Source organism: Bombina bombina, chromosome 4 (genome assembly GCF_027579735.1).
Source record: "Bombina bombina isolate aBomBom1 chromosome 4, aBomBom1.pri, whole genome shotgun sequence".
NCBI classification, from domain to species: Eukaryota; Metazoa; Chordata; class Amphibia; order Anura; family Bombinatoridae; genus Bombina; species Bombina bombina.
Window position 1 is genome coordinate 1,119,306,827 of NC_069502.1, and position 15,153 is coordinate 1,119,321,979.

Sequence of the window (15,153 nt, forward strand, 5' to 3'; positions counted from 1 at the left end):
GTTTCTCTGACTCTGTGATTAATACTATGTTACAGGCTCGTAAATCTGTATCTCGAGAGATATATTATAGAGTCTGGAAGACTTATATTTCTTGGTGTCTTTCTCATCATTTTTCCTGGCATTCTTTTAGAATACCGAGAATTTTACAGTTCCTTCAGGATGGTTTAGATAAGGGTTTGTCCGCAAGTTCTTTGAAAGGACAAATCTCTGCTCTTTCTGTTCTTTTTCACAGAAAGATTGCTATTCTTCCTGATATTCATTGTTTTGTACAAGCTTTGGTTCGTATAAAACCTGTCATTAAGTCAATTTCTCCTCCTTGGAGTTTGAATTTGGTTCTGGGAGCTCTTCAAGCTCCTCCGTTTGAACCTATGCATTCATTGGACATTAAATTACTTTCTTGGAAAGTTTTGTTCCTTTTGGCCATCTCTTCTGCCAGAAGAGTTTCTGAATTATCTGCTCTTTCTTGTGAGTCTCCTTTTCTGATTTTTCATCAGGATAAGGCGGTGTTGCGAACTTCTTTTGAATTTTTACCTAAAGTTGTGAATTCCAACAACATTAGTAGAGAAATTGTGGTTCCTTCATTATGTCCTAATCCTAAGAATTCTAAGGAGAAATCGTTGCATTCTTTGGATGTTGTTAGAGCTTTGAAATATTATGTTGAAGCTACGAAATCTTTTCGTAAGACTTCTAGTCTATTTGTTATCTTTTCCGGTTCTAGAAAAGGCCAGAAAGCTTCTGCCATTTCTTTGGCATCTTGGTTGAAATCTTTAATTCATCTTGCCTATGTTGAGTCGGGTAAAACTCCGCCTCAGAGAATTACAGCTCATTCTACTAGGTCAGTTTCTACTTCCTGGGCGTTTAGGAATGAAGCTTCGGTTGACCAGATCTGCAAAGCAGCAACTTGGTCCTCTTTGCATACTTTTACTAAATTCTACCATTTTGATGTATTTTCTTCTTCTGAAGCAGTTTTTGGTAGAAAAGTACTTCAGGCAGCGGTTTCAGTTTGAATCTTCTGCTTATGTTTTTCGTTAAACTTTATTTTGGGTGTGGATTATTTTCAGCAGGAATTGGCTGTCTTTATTTTATCCCTCCCTCTCTAGTGACTCTTGTGTGGAAAGATCCACATCTTGGGTAGTCATTATCCCATACGTCACTAGCTCATGGACTCTTGCTAATTACATGAAAGAAAACATAATTTATGTAAGAACTTACCTGATAAATTCATTTCTTTCATATTAGCAAGAGTCCATGAGGCCCGCCCTTTTTTTGTGGTGGTTATGATTTTGTATAAAGCACAATTATTCCAATTCCTTATTTTATATGCTTTCGCACTTTTTTATCACCCCACTTCTTGGCTATTCGTTAAACTGAATTGTGGGTGTGGTGAGGGGTGTATTTATAGGCATTTTGAGGTTTGGGAAACTTTGCCCCTCCTGGTAGGAATGTATATCCCATACGTCACTAGCTCATGGACTCTTGCTAATATGAAAGAAATGAATTTATCAGGTAAGTTCTTACATAAATTATGTTTTTTTGTGGGAGCATTTTACATAGTGGATGAGCCTCCACTGATAACTGATGTAACAAAACAGAGCAGTTCAAGCTTTGCTGCCCATAAAACTGGAGCTAGAAATTGTAGTAAGTTAAAAACACACATTCCCATTACCTTCTCTCAGCCTCTGTACAAATCAGAGGCGTAACTAGAAACCACAGGGCCCAGGTGCAAGAATCTAAGAAGGGGCCCCCCATGCCCCTCCCCCCTCCAAAAAAAGATGAATTTAATACATTTTTTTTATTTTTTTTACATTTAACACAGAAAAAAAATGTGAATCAGATTACATGTCTGCAAAAGGAGGTACCCTGTCCCCATAGTCTGTGAGATGGTCTGACCCCCTATTACTGTATATATATAGTGACACTATTTAACCCCCAGTACTGTATAAAGTAAGTTAGTGACACAGTCTGTAATCTGCCGGTGAGATGGCTGGCCTGACCCTACCCGCCCAGTACTTTATAAAGTGACCATAGTAGTCAGTGACATGGTCCACCCCCCATACTGTATATAGTGGTACTGTATAATGACACTGTTCACCCCCTGCCCCACCAATGCTGTAGTAACAAGGTCTGTAATTTGCTGGTTCCACAAACATACACACATACATACATGCATAAATACACACACAGTCACATACATACACACACCATACACACACACATAAACACCAATGGGTAAAACAGAAACACTAACCCCTGTAGTCATGTCACACTCACATGATATCAGTGCAGGCAGTGGTAGGTTAACGTTTTTTATTAAAAAAAAAATAATAAAAAAAAATTATTTTTTTTTATTTTTAAAAGCTGGGCCCCCACCCTCAGGGGCCCAGTCGCACCTGCGACCGCTGCACCCCCTGTAGTTTCGCCCCTGGTACAAATGACCCAACATTGGTTTCAATAGAAACGAGCATTACAGCTTCTTACTGGCTGTAGCGCTTGGCTTCTGGAAGATCAGAAAAAAACATGCAAAGAATACATTAAGTAAGTGAGGGTAGAGTGAGTTGATTTTAGAAAGTATTCCATTAACATAACTTTAATTTTTTTCAGAAAATGAAATTTAATCATGTAAGGCTTTTACTAAGAGATTTTAAAGGGACTGGTTTTGTGTCCCTTTAAGTCTATGCTAACAGTATCAGATATTTGGTAAAATTTCAGTTTCATAAAAATACAACTCTTCTGCAAAAAAATATTATTATAGAAACAAAAAATGATCTTTAGCAGCTTGAACTCATTTTGCAGAAGTGTTACAGCTTTACTTCTGCCTTATGAGGGAAAGATCACGGTATTGTTACCACAAAGTGTTCATATGTGGAAGTAGAAACCTCATTGGCTTATATGTATAACCATGCAAAGACTTTGTTTTATTGTTATATGAAAGATTAATGTAAACTATTTAAAAAAAATTGGAATCTGTGCGCTTGGACAGCGAACAAAGAAATTAAAGAAATGGTGTTTTTTTTCTTCTTTGTTGGAAAAATAAAAGTTAAAAGAAAAAGGTACTGAAGCTTTTAGTTAAAATGTTTCTAGTAAAACGTATCACTGTTTTAGTTATTTTACTGTCAATGCAACATAAACAGCATATAATCATATTCCCCATGTACCTGCATCCAAATGACTGCACTCTTATACCGGAAAGAGTACTGGAAGAACTCACAAATCTGGGTGCACACTCTGGGCCTGATATTCAAAACCTCGCATGGAGAGCAATTATGCAAAATCTTTGGATTTTTTTTAGACCTTGTATTGTAATGTAGGAGTCTCTATTCCACATAAAGAACACTACATAGCAACATAAACATTTGCATACCACCCAACTGTACAGATTTTTCGCGGGACAGTCCCAATTTTAGGGGTCTGTCCAGCTGTATCGGGGAGAGTGCCTTCTGTCCTCTATAGTCCCTCAGCTGTATTGTTGATTTGAAAAAAATATATATATTTTATTTATTTAATTTCTATTGGGTCCGACCTTACCCAATACCAGCAGTGCATGTGATGAGTGCATCTGCAGTCATGTGGCTTCTGACAAGTTTTTGGGGCACTGTACACGTGTTGTGATGAGGTGGTGCTACTGCTGGTCTCTTGGTGAGTGTGGGTAGAGTGGCACTAAATAACTGTGGAGTTAGTCGTCTTGGTGAACAGTCTGTCAGTCTGTGACAGTGAGTTAGGGATGCGGGATGCCCGTTCAAGAGGAAATAAAATCATCAGTGACACTGACTCAGTAAGTGATTCACATGCTGAAATCTTGATAGATCGGGTTTACTAATTCATCCGGGGGGCGGTGGCTGCTGCAGCAGCCAAGGTACAGACAGTGCTGGGTAACTCAAGCAGGAAGGGTGCCCGGTGTAGGCTCAGGCTGGTTCTCTGGCTGGCGGCTCGTCACTGACACTGCCGGGTCCCATCATGGTCACTCACTGTGCCACTGCTCAGCTGCACTGACTGACACTCAAAGTGCAGAGACTGGATCCAACTGCTACAGTGAGTACACAGTGAGTAAGTAGTTGAACTTGGTGTGCACTCAGGGTGGAAGGAGGGGGTAGTTCTTGTGTCTGGCTTTATTCAATTGATGGGTATGACCAAGCACTGGCATTTCTAAAGGGGGTTCATGCACTGTGGTGCTGTGCGCTGTGACACCTGTTATACAATGACAGGCAGCACCACTGACAATTGCAGGGAAGGGGGCTGAGACAGACTGTGACAGAAAAGGCACCCCACCCCAGACCTACAGTACCACAGGAGTCATACGATCTGTGGAAATAAAGGGGGGGGGAGATAGTTTAAAGGGAAAAAAAGGAGAAAGGCAAAGTTAATCAAACTTGGTGTTAGAAAATCATTCTCACCTGTTCTGTCACCTGCTTCACATTGCATATTTACTAGAAGTAACTTCTAAAGCGTTTAGTTGTTGGTATAGGTACAGAGGGGGTAAAGATTGACTGAGCTACAGAGAGAATGGGGATACAATGGAAAATATGAAAGAGATGCACATACCTTTCAACCTTTTTTTTCTCTAAATGGGACCAGGGAGCTGGGGCATGGCTGAAGGGCCTGCAGTGAAGTCAGGGTTGTCCATAGCAGTGAAGTCAGGGTTGTCCATAGGCTTGACATGATGGTTTAGGGGCAGAGTTTGTCATTTCTAGTTTTAAGTGGCCCCGGAATATAAATAGGTGAATGAAGGATAGTAGGACAGAGCTCCCAAATTGGGGCCCTGTGCAGATACTCAAAGCCTCATAAAGTGATCTAGATGGACTGTGTGTGTTATTGTTTAAAACAGAGTATTTGTCCCTCTTTCCAATTTGTAAATGTTGGGAGGTATGCATTTCTTAAGATTAAATTTGTGTTTCTAAAAATGTATTAAGGGCCTTGCCGTACCAACGAGACTTATTAGCTCATCTCACCTGAGTGGTGAGGTTTTGAATATCAAGCCCTGAGTTTATATCCAATGACTTAGGCAGTTAACCCCAGGCAAGTCTGGGTGCAAAGTCCAATAGGTGAAGATCACAAATAAATATCAAGCACAACACACAAGATAGCTGGCATTCACTAAGATGCACACACACTTAATTAAAGCATAACATGAAGAGCATTTGGTCCAGGTGTCATATCAAGGCATCTTAAAGTGATACTAAAATGAAATAGGTACCTGCATGTCACTGAATGTCAGGTATATTTATGTGCATTTTTTTATTTATAGAAATTCTCCTCAGGACCTACTACGGCTAGATTACGAGTGGCACTCTGACAATTGCGCATGAGTGATGAAGGATTTATCACGACTCTTTGTGCCCATTGGAAGTTTGCGTATTACATTTTGAAAGTAAAAGCGTTTGATCACTCAAGCGCAATTGAATTTAACATGCGTCGGGTTTAGAGCTCTGGCTATCTGTTACGCTCTACTAAAAAGTTGCACAAAGCACATCAAAAAGTACACATAAAAGTACAGTTACACTCATAATAACAGTGTCTCATAAAAATGATTACAAAACGTTTTGCATAAAAAAAGATATAAGGGCTCAAAAATATGAGGTCTCAGGTGTTAGGAAAAAAAAGGACTGCAAAGGGCTTTAAAGTGATTGTAAAGTTTAAGGAATTAAAGCCCAGTATCAAAAAATACTCTGGCTTTCTACAATCATTGCTTGCCCCACGAGCTGGATGCTAATGGGGACACGCAGCAATTGGAGAAAGCTGGATTCGTCATCGATCTGCAAAATACAGAAGGAGAAGCGGGTGGAGGCTCGGCAGTCTGTTTACCGTGACAAAAAGGTAAGTATTTTTTTTTAAGTGTGTTTGTAAAGTTTAATTAATTAAAGTATCCCTGTTTTTAAGATTATTTTTTGATACTGGGCTTTAATTCCGTAAACTTTACAATCATTTTAACATAGAGATACTTATATACACATGTCTAAATATATATATATTCATCAATAAAAAAGGCTTATTTAGCAGTTTCTGTCCAGCACTAACTAATCCCACTAAATCTATGGATATATTCCCTAGGTCAGAGAAACCTCAACATAACAGTAATAAGGAAACCCATGCCTAATGCATTATAATTCACTGCCAGACAAGGGGGAGCATATATAAAGCATTTATTGGAGCAAACACAAGGCATTAAATATCACAGATATTGCAACTCCTCATCATAGTGCACTGTGAATCCCCAAAGAAAAGGGGGAAATAATAAAAAATAAAAAATTACTATTATTATTAGAGAGCTCTCAAACCAATAATTGAAAAATGGAATACAAAATGTTCCTGTTGAAAGTCACAGAAATTTGATAATGTTTCCCAGCACTAAAATGAAGAAGTTCAATCCCGTTATGAAATGTACAATTACCCGTCTGTGGGTGCAAAATGAATAGTCTGAGTATGTCAGGATATATAATACAAAACAGCTTCTGCCTTTTACTTAAGCAATTGCACTGAATCCTGTGCACAGGCAGTTATAACTGTATTGTGAATGGCAGTCCCATAATTGAACAATTTTGAACATCCACCATAGCGGTTAGTACTTGCGGTTTCTTGAAGGAGTCCCACTATCGCGGTACAACACCTCCCGGGTACACCTGTTTGTTCCTATGAATTTAGAGTATGTCCCAGGGTGTTCGTCTCCTCTGTTCAATCTATATATATATTTATGTTATGGGTTAAGTCAGAGATTGAGTAATCCTAGGATTATCCAGGTAAAACAGACATTACCCAAGCAGCTATAGGTAAATCCCGATGTAACATCATAAATCTCCTCAGAGTCGAGTCACTGCATCAAACATATATACGATGCACTGTAATTCCGCGCTAGGCGTAGATGGGGGAATTACAGTACATCTGGCTTTACCCACAGCCGCTTGGGTAATGTCCTTTACCTGGGTAATCCTAGAATTACCCAATATCTGACTTTACTCTTAACATATACACACTTTACCCGTAGCATATATATATATATATATATATATATGTGTGTGTGTGTGTACATATGTATTTATATGTGTATGTATATATATATGTATATATTTACAGACATACATACACATACTTACACATAAATACAAATGTATACTATACATATATAATCCAGTGTAAACCCATTTCAAACTTACTTAGAAGCTTCCAGTTTAGCTCTGTTTAAAAGGTTACTGGAACACCCACTGTAAGTGGGAAATAGCAGACACTCCCACCTCCCCCTTCCTTTGCATATGAAAAGACCCTTTACACAAACAGAAGCAAGCTGAAGTAGGTACACGTCGGTATTCTCCGAAAACTTTGGGGCTTGGTTCGGAGTCTGAAAATCAGAGCAATGTTATTTAAATATAAGCAAAACTATCCATTTTAAAATAAAAAAAAACTGTATGGGCTATATAAATGGATCATCTACAAAACATTTATGCAAAGAAAAATCTAGTGTATAATGTCCCTTTAACTGTGTATTTAATGTGAATATTTCACATAGGAGAATACGTTCATCAGATTCATATAGAAATATGTATTTAAGAAAAAATAGAACATATTCTGCTTTGTGAAGAACATTGGAATGTGAAATATTAATATTTCATATCAGGTTAGCACACTTGAGAAAATGCGATTGGGTTTGTGCGACTTGTTGGGTGTTAGTTCTAACCCCCCCCCCCACACACACACTTTTCACGCTTTTACTTTTAACTTGTAATACGTGTGCTACCTGGCGCACACAAAAAGCTTACTTCTAGAGGAGTTAACGCGCAAGCGGGAGTGCAAACTACCGATCCACTCTTATTCTAGCCCTTAATGCGCACACCATAAATCTGATCTTGCTAACCACCCAGCTAATATATTAAGCTAAAATTAGTTAATATTATTTATTTTTGCTCAATGTTTGTTGCTCAATTTATTATTAAATCAATTTATGTTAAATTATGTAATTTATGCTTTATTAAGTAACTGTTACGGTTGCCTCCAGGCTGGCTGGAAGTTGGACCGTAGAAAAGGATGCTCCTAGCGCTCACCAAAGAATCATCAGCACTATAGTCAGCAATCCCTGTAGTGATATTAGCTGAAGCTGTCCCCTACAAACATGAGTCAAAGCTGCAAGTTAGAGGGGCAGAAAATAGGTCTGATGTGCTGGAGCAAACAGCCTGCTTTTATTCAGGTTACATGCAAACAGGACACTCTCAGGGGGAGGCATAAAATCCCCCATCACACATTTGATATTAGATAGAGAGACACTCCCTTTGACAGGCCACAACATTTACTTCAGCAGATAACAAGTTACACACAATAAAACAATGCAGTCCACCTTATCAATACTAGTCTGATTAGACAATGGGAAAGTTGATCACTAAACCTAATTAGAGCTAATCCCAGCAGACTTGTATTTAGAATAGGTTTCTTGAAGCTGAACAAAATTTAACTATTAATGGCACACAATGAAACTGAACCAAGTGGGAGAAAGCCAGGGACAAGTCATTTCACAGGTCTGGGGACATAGTCTTAAAGGGGCATTGTTCATCAAAGTCACAATATGTCCCCAGATGGTTCTTAAAGGGCCACACACACCCAACAAAAGTCAATATACTCTCAGGGGCACAATCTTCCAGGGGCCATAGTCATGAGGAAGGAGGCTGGCAAATAGGCTTCTCCAAAATCCAGGGAAGCAGGGCAACCTTCCATTTAAAGGGCCAGTCACAAATAGCAGTTTGTAACATATCTCCCCTTTTGGAGGGAGACTAACCAGGCACCTGACCTTCTGTCGGTCAGTGCCTAAGTTAGTCTCGCAACCCACCCACAAATAAACACTAGCAGCAAAGCAGCCCCCCCACAACAAGTAGCACTGGCCTGTAGGTTCCAGGTTATAGGATGAAAGTGTAGCATCCTCTGCCTTCCTGGCGCAGCTGGGCAAATAGCTGATGGTACTTGGGGGGCAGAGGCCAGCGGCACTCTGCCCTGGTGCCAGCGCTTCTGCTGGGGTGAGGGGTTTGCAGGCCAGTCCTGTAACAAGGGGGTCTGTAGGGCAGAGGCCAGCAGTGCTCTGTCCTGATGCCAGCTCTTCTGCTGGGGGAATTGGGGCATAGTCCTGCCCGGTGGCAAAGGGAACGTGGGGGTCAGTGGGGGTTAACATCTCCACTGTTAACCCTGGGCCCAAGTTAGGAGTTAGCTGGGGAGGGGGAGATTGGCTTACCTCCTCCTCCTGATACTCTGGCGGCCGCTGGGAAGGGAGGTCGATGCTCTCCTCTTCCTGTGGAACATGCTGCGGCTGGGGAGAGAGACCGGTTGTCTCCTCTCCCTGGAAGGCACACTCCGGCTGGGGAGGGAGGTCGATGCTCTCCCCTCCCTGTAGCTGGGTCTGTCGCTGGGGATCTGGGCCGCCTGCCCAGCATCCCTGTAGGGCCGGTAGAGAGACTGCGGTCCCATCTCCACCTGCCTGCTGGGGGTCCTCCCAGGACCAGTCTATGAGGCCTGCTGCCTCTGGTATCTCTGGTTGGGGTTGGGGAAGGAGACCGGTTGTCTCTTCCCTCTGCACAGTATACTGCCGCTGGGGAGGGAGGTCGCTGCTCTCCTCTCCCTGTGGAACATGCTGCGGCTGGGGAGAGAGACCAGGTGTCCATACCCTCAAACTCCACAGTTGGCGCTCGAAGGCTCGTGCCGCTTCGTTCTCAGTAGCCAATTCCCGGATGAGGCGACTGACTACCTCCTGTGCAGGGTCTGGACCATATCGGACTAGCCGCCTCTTTACCTCTGGAACGAAATCAGCGCCCTCATAGCGACGGATCAGGTTGAGGTGCTCTTCACAGGGTTCTGACCAGTGTCTTGTCAGCTCCATGCTGCTGTAGGTAGGGACGCTGCGCAGTGGCTAGCGTTGCCCTCAATTACTCTCCTACGATACCAGTGCAGTTGTGGTGCTGCTCCTTGCGCTAGGACACGATCCCACCGCTGCCGCCAAATGTTACGGTTGCCTCCAGGCTGGCTGGAAGTTGGACCGTAGAAAAGGATGCTCCTAGCGCTCACCAAAGAATCATCAGCACTATAGTCAGCAATCCCTGTAGTGATATTAGCTGAAGCTGTCCCCTACAAACATGAGTCAAATCTGCAAGTTAGAGGGGCAGAAAATAGGTCTGATGTGCTGGAGCACACAGCCTGCTTTTATTCAGGTTACATGCAAACAGGACACTCTCAGGGGGAGGCATAAAATCCCCCATCACACATTTGATATTAGATAGAGAGACACTCCCTTTGACAGGCCACAACATTTACTTCAGCAGATAACAAGTTACACACAATAAAACAATGCAGTCCACCTTATCAATACTAGTCTGATTAGACAATGGGAAAGTTGATCACTAAACCTAATTAGAGCTAATCCCAGCAGACTTGTATTTAGAATAGGTTTCTTGAAGCTGAACAAAATTTAACTATTAATGGCACACAATGAAACTGAACCAAGTGGGAGAAAGCCAGGGACAAGTCATTTCACAGGTCTGGGGACATAGTCTTAAAGGGGCATTGTTCATCAAAGTCACAATATGTCCCCAGATGGTTCTTAAAGGGCCACACACACCCAACAAAAGTCAATATACTCTCAGGGGCACAATCTTCCAGGGGCCATAGTCATGAGGAAGGAGTCTGGCAAATAGGCTTCTACAAAATCCAGGGAAGCAGGGCAACCTTCCATTTAAAGGGCCAGTCACAAATAGCAGTTTGTAACAGTAACATTTATAAATAACAGAAGATGTTAAAATATTGCAAAGTATTAAACTGTCCCCACTCGGCTACTTCATAATGCCACCTGGCTGGCAACATTTTTCTGTGGAGAACACTGTTTGCTGTGAAAAACTTTTAGTGGCTTAACAGAATATCACGTATACAGAAAATCTTCATGGCTGCTCAAATTACTTCAACAGACATACATCACATGCTCATACCAACTGACACTCACTGACTCTCACATTTATACTTCCTCTCACTGCCTCACTCTTATTCTCTCTCACATCCCCCCCACTCTGTTTCCTTTTCTCACTCTCTCACACCCCAGTTACTCTCTGTTGCTTATATACAGGTGAAACTCGAAAAATTAGAATATCGTGCTTACAGCTCATGAAAACCCCAAATCCACAATCTCAGAAAATTAGAATATTGTGAATAGGTGCAATATTCTAGGCTCAAAGTGTCCCGCTCTAATCAGCTAATTAAGCCATAACACCTGCAAAGGGTTCCTGAGCCTTTAAATGGTCTCTCAGTCTGGTTCAGTAGGAATCACAATCATGGGAAAGACTGCTGACCTGACAGTTGTGCAGAAAACCATCATTGACACCCTCCATAAGGAGGGAAAGCCTCAAAAGGTAATTGCAAAAGAAGTTGGATGTCCCCAAAGTGCTGTATCAAAGCACATTAATAGATAGTTATGTGGAAGGGAAAAGTGTGGAAGAAAAAGGTGCACAAGCAGCAGGGATGACTGCAGCCTGGAGAGGATTGTCAGGAAAAGGCCATTCAAAAGTGTTGGGGACTTTCACAAGGAGTGGACTGAGGCTGGAGTCAGTGCATCAAGAGCCACCACACACAGACGGATCCTGGACATGGGCTTCAAATGTCGTATTCCTCTTGTCAAGCCACTCCTGAACAACAAACAACGTCAGAAGCGTCTTACCTGGGCTAAAGAAAAACAGACCTGGTCTGTTGCTCAGTGGTCCAAGTCCTCTTTTTTGATGAGAGCAAATTTTGCATCTCATTTGGAAACCAAGGACCCAGAGTATGGAGGAAGAATGGAGAGGCACACACTGCAAGATGCTTGAAGTCCAGTGTGAAGTTTCCACAGTCTGTGTTGATTTGGGGAGCCATGTCATCTGCTGGTGTTGGTCCACTGTGCTTCATTAAGTCCAGGGTCAATGCAGCCGTCTACCAGGAGATTTTGGAGCACTTCATGCTTCCTTCCGCAGACGAGCTCTATGGGGATGCTGACTTAATTTTCCAGCAGGACTTGGCACCTGCCCACACTGCCAAAAGCACCAAAACCTGGTTCAATGACCGTGGGATTACTGTGCTTGATTGGCCAGCAAACTTGCTTGACCTGAACCCCATAGAGAATCTATGGGGCATTGCCAAGAGAAAGATGAGACATGAGACCGAACAATGCAGAAGAGCTGAAGGCCGCTTTTGAAGCATCCTGGTCTTCCATAACACCTCAGTAGTGCCACAGGCTGATAGCTTCCATGCCATGCCGCATTGAGGCAGTAATTGCTGTATGCATGCTTATACTTTTCAGAGGTCCGATATTGTTCTATGTACAATCCTTGTTTTATTAATTGCATGTAATATTCTAATTTTCTGAGATTGTGGATTTGGGGTTTTCATGAGTTGTAAGCCATAATCATCACAATTATGACAAATCACGGCTTGAACTATCTTGCTTTGCATGTAATGAGTCTATCTCATATATTAGTTTCACCTTTTAAGCTGCATTAGTGCAATAAAATAACTTTTGCACGATATTCTAATTTTTAGAGTTTCACCTGTAAATATAGCCCTCTTAGGAGATAATAATGTGTCTACGCTCAAAGCTATGATCCTCTTCTACTCCAGATGAGGATACAGCTCATAAACAAATAAGAACAGGCACACACAGGTAAGGTCCAATAACTAAGCATGTCCGCATAAGGAGCAGGATGTGGATTTTCCAGGAGTACAACTTTGACTATGTGTGTCTTGTTTTTAAATAACATACTCTAAATTAAATATATAATTTCTCTTGTAAGGTGTATCCAGTCCACGGATCATCCATTACTTGTGGGATATTCTCCTTCCCAACAGGAAGTTGCAAGAGTCCATCCACAGCAAAGCTGCTATATAGCTCCTCCCCTAACTGCCATATCCAGTCATTCTCTTGCAACTCTCAACACGTATGGAGGTAGTAAGAGAGAGTGGTGTACTATAGTTAGTTTTTTATCTTCAATCAAAAGTTTATTGTTTTTAAATGGTACCGGAGTTGTACTATTTTATCTCAGGCAGCATTTAGATGAAGAATCTGCCTGCATTTTTCTATGATCTTAGCAGAAGTAACTAAGATCCACTGCTGTTCTCACATATGTCTGAGGAGTGAGGTAACTTCAGAGGGAGAATGGCGTGCAGGTTATCCTGCTATAAGGTATGTGCAGTTATAAGTTTTTCTAGGGATGGAATTGCTAGAAAATGCTGCTGATACCGGATTAATGTAAGTTAAGCCTAAATACAGTGATTTAATAGCGACTAGTATCAGGCTTACTATCAGATATATACTCTTATAAATTTGCAATATAAAACGTTTGCTGGCATGTTTAATCGTTTTTATATATGCTTTGGTGATGAAACTTTATTGGGGCCTAGTTTTTTTCCACATGGCTGGCTTAAATTTTGCCTAGAAACAATTTCCTGAGGCTTTCCACTGTTGTAATATGTGTGGGAGGGGCCTATTTTAGCGCTTTTTTGCGCAGTTAAAATTACAAAATGAATCATCCAGCTTCCCTCAGCAGTCCCATGAATACTATAGGACATCTCTAAAGGGCTAAAAAGGCTTCCAAAATCGTTTATGGGGAAGGTAAAACCACAGTTCAGCTGTGGCAGTTTGTTGTGACTGTTAAAAACGTCTATTTCGTTTTTTTGATCCGTTTTTTGCATTAAGGGGTATTAACCCCTTAATGCAAAAAACGGATCAAAAAAACGAAATAGACGTTTTTAACATCCATTTGCAAGTGGGTGCAATGCTCTGTTAACTTATTACATATACTGTAAAAATTTCGTTTGATTTACTGCCTTCTTTCACTGTTTTTCAAATTTTGACAATTTGTTTCTCTTAAAGGCACAGTAACGTTTTTTTATATTTGCTTGTTAACTTGATTTAAAGTGTTTTCCAAGCTTGCTAGTCTCATTGCTAGTCTGTACAAACATGTCTGACATAGAGGAAACTCCTTGTTCATTATGTTTAAAAGCCATGGTGGAACCCCATCTTAGAATGTGTACCAAATGTACTGATTTCTCTTTAAGCAATAAAGATCATTTTTTGTCTTTAAAAAATTATCATCAGAGGATTCTGTCGAGGGGGAAGTTATGTCGACTAACTCGCCCCACGTGTCAGACCCTTTGACTCCCGCTTCAGGGACTCCCGCTCAAATGGTGCCAAGTACATTAAGGGCGCCCATAGCGTTTATTTTACCAGAGGATTCTGTTGAGGGGGAAGTTATGCCGACTAACTCTCCCCACGTGTCAGACCCTTTGACTCCTGCTTCAGGGACTCACGCTCAAATGGCGCCAAGTACATCAAGGGCGCCCATAGCGTTTATTTTACAAGACATGGCGGAAGTTATGAATAATACACTGTCAGCGGTATTAGTCAGACTACCTGAAATTAAAGGAAAGCAAGATAGCTCTGGGGTTAGACCTAATACAGAGCATACAGATGCTTTAAGAACCATGTCTGATACTGCCGCACAATATGCAGAAGCTGAGGGGAGCTTCAGTCTGTGGGTGATATTTTTGACTCAGGGAAGATGATTTAACCTGATTCTGATATTTCTACATTTAAAATGTATCCTTGAGAACCTCCACTTGTTGCTCAGGGAGGTTTTAGCTGCTCTGAATGACTGTGTTACAATTGCAGTGCCAGAGAAATTTGTAGACTGGATAAATACTATGCAGTGCCGGTGTGTACTGATGTTTTTCCAATACCTAAAGAAGTTTACAGAAATTATTAATAAGGAATGGGATAGACCAGGTGTGCCATTCTCTTCCCCTCCTATTTTTAGAAAAATGTTTCCAATAGACGCCACCACTCGGGACTTATGGCAGACAGTTCCTAAGGTGGAGAGAAGAGTTTCTACTCTAGCAAAGCGTACTGCTATCCCTGTCGAGGACAGTTGTGCTTTTTTAGATCCAATGAATAAGAAATTAGAGGGTTACCTTAAGAAAATGTTTATTCAACAAGGTTTTATCCTGCAGCCCCTTGCATGCATTGCTCCTGTCACTGCTGCTGGGGCATTCTGGTTTGAGTCTCTGGATGAGGCTTTACAGGTAGCGACTCCATTGGATGAACATACTTGACAAGCTTAGAGCACTTAAGCTAGCCAATTCCTTTGTTTCTGATGCCTTTGTTCATTTGACTAAACTAAC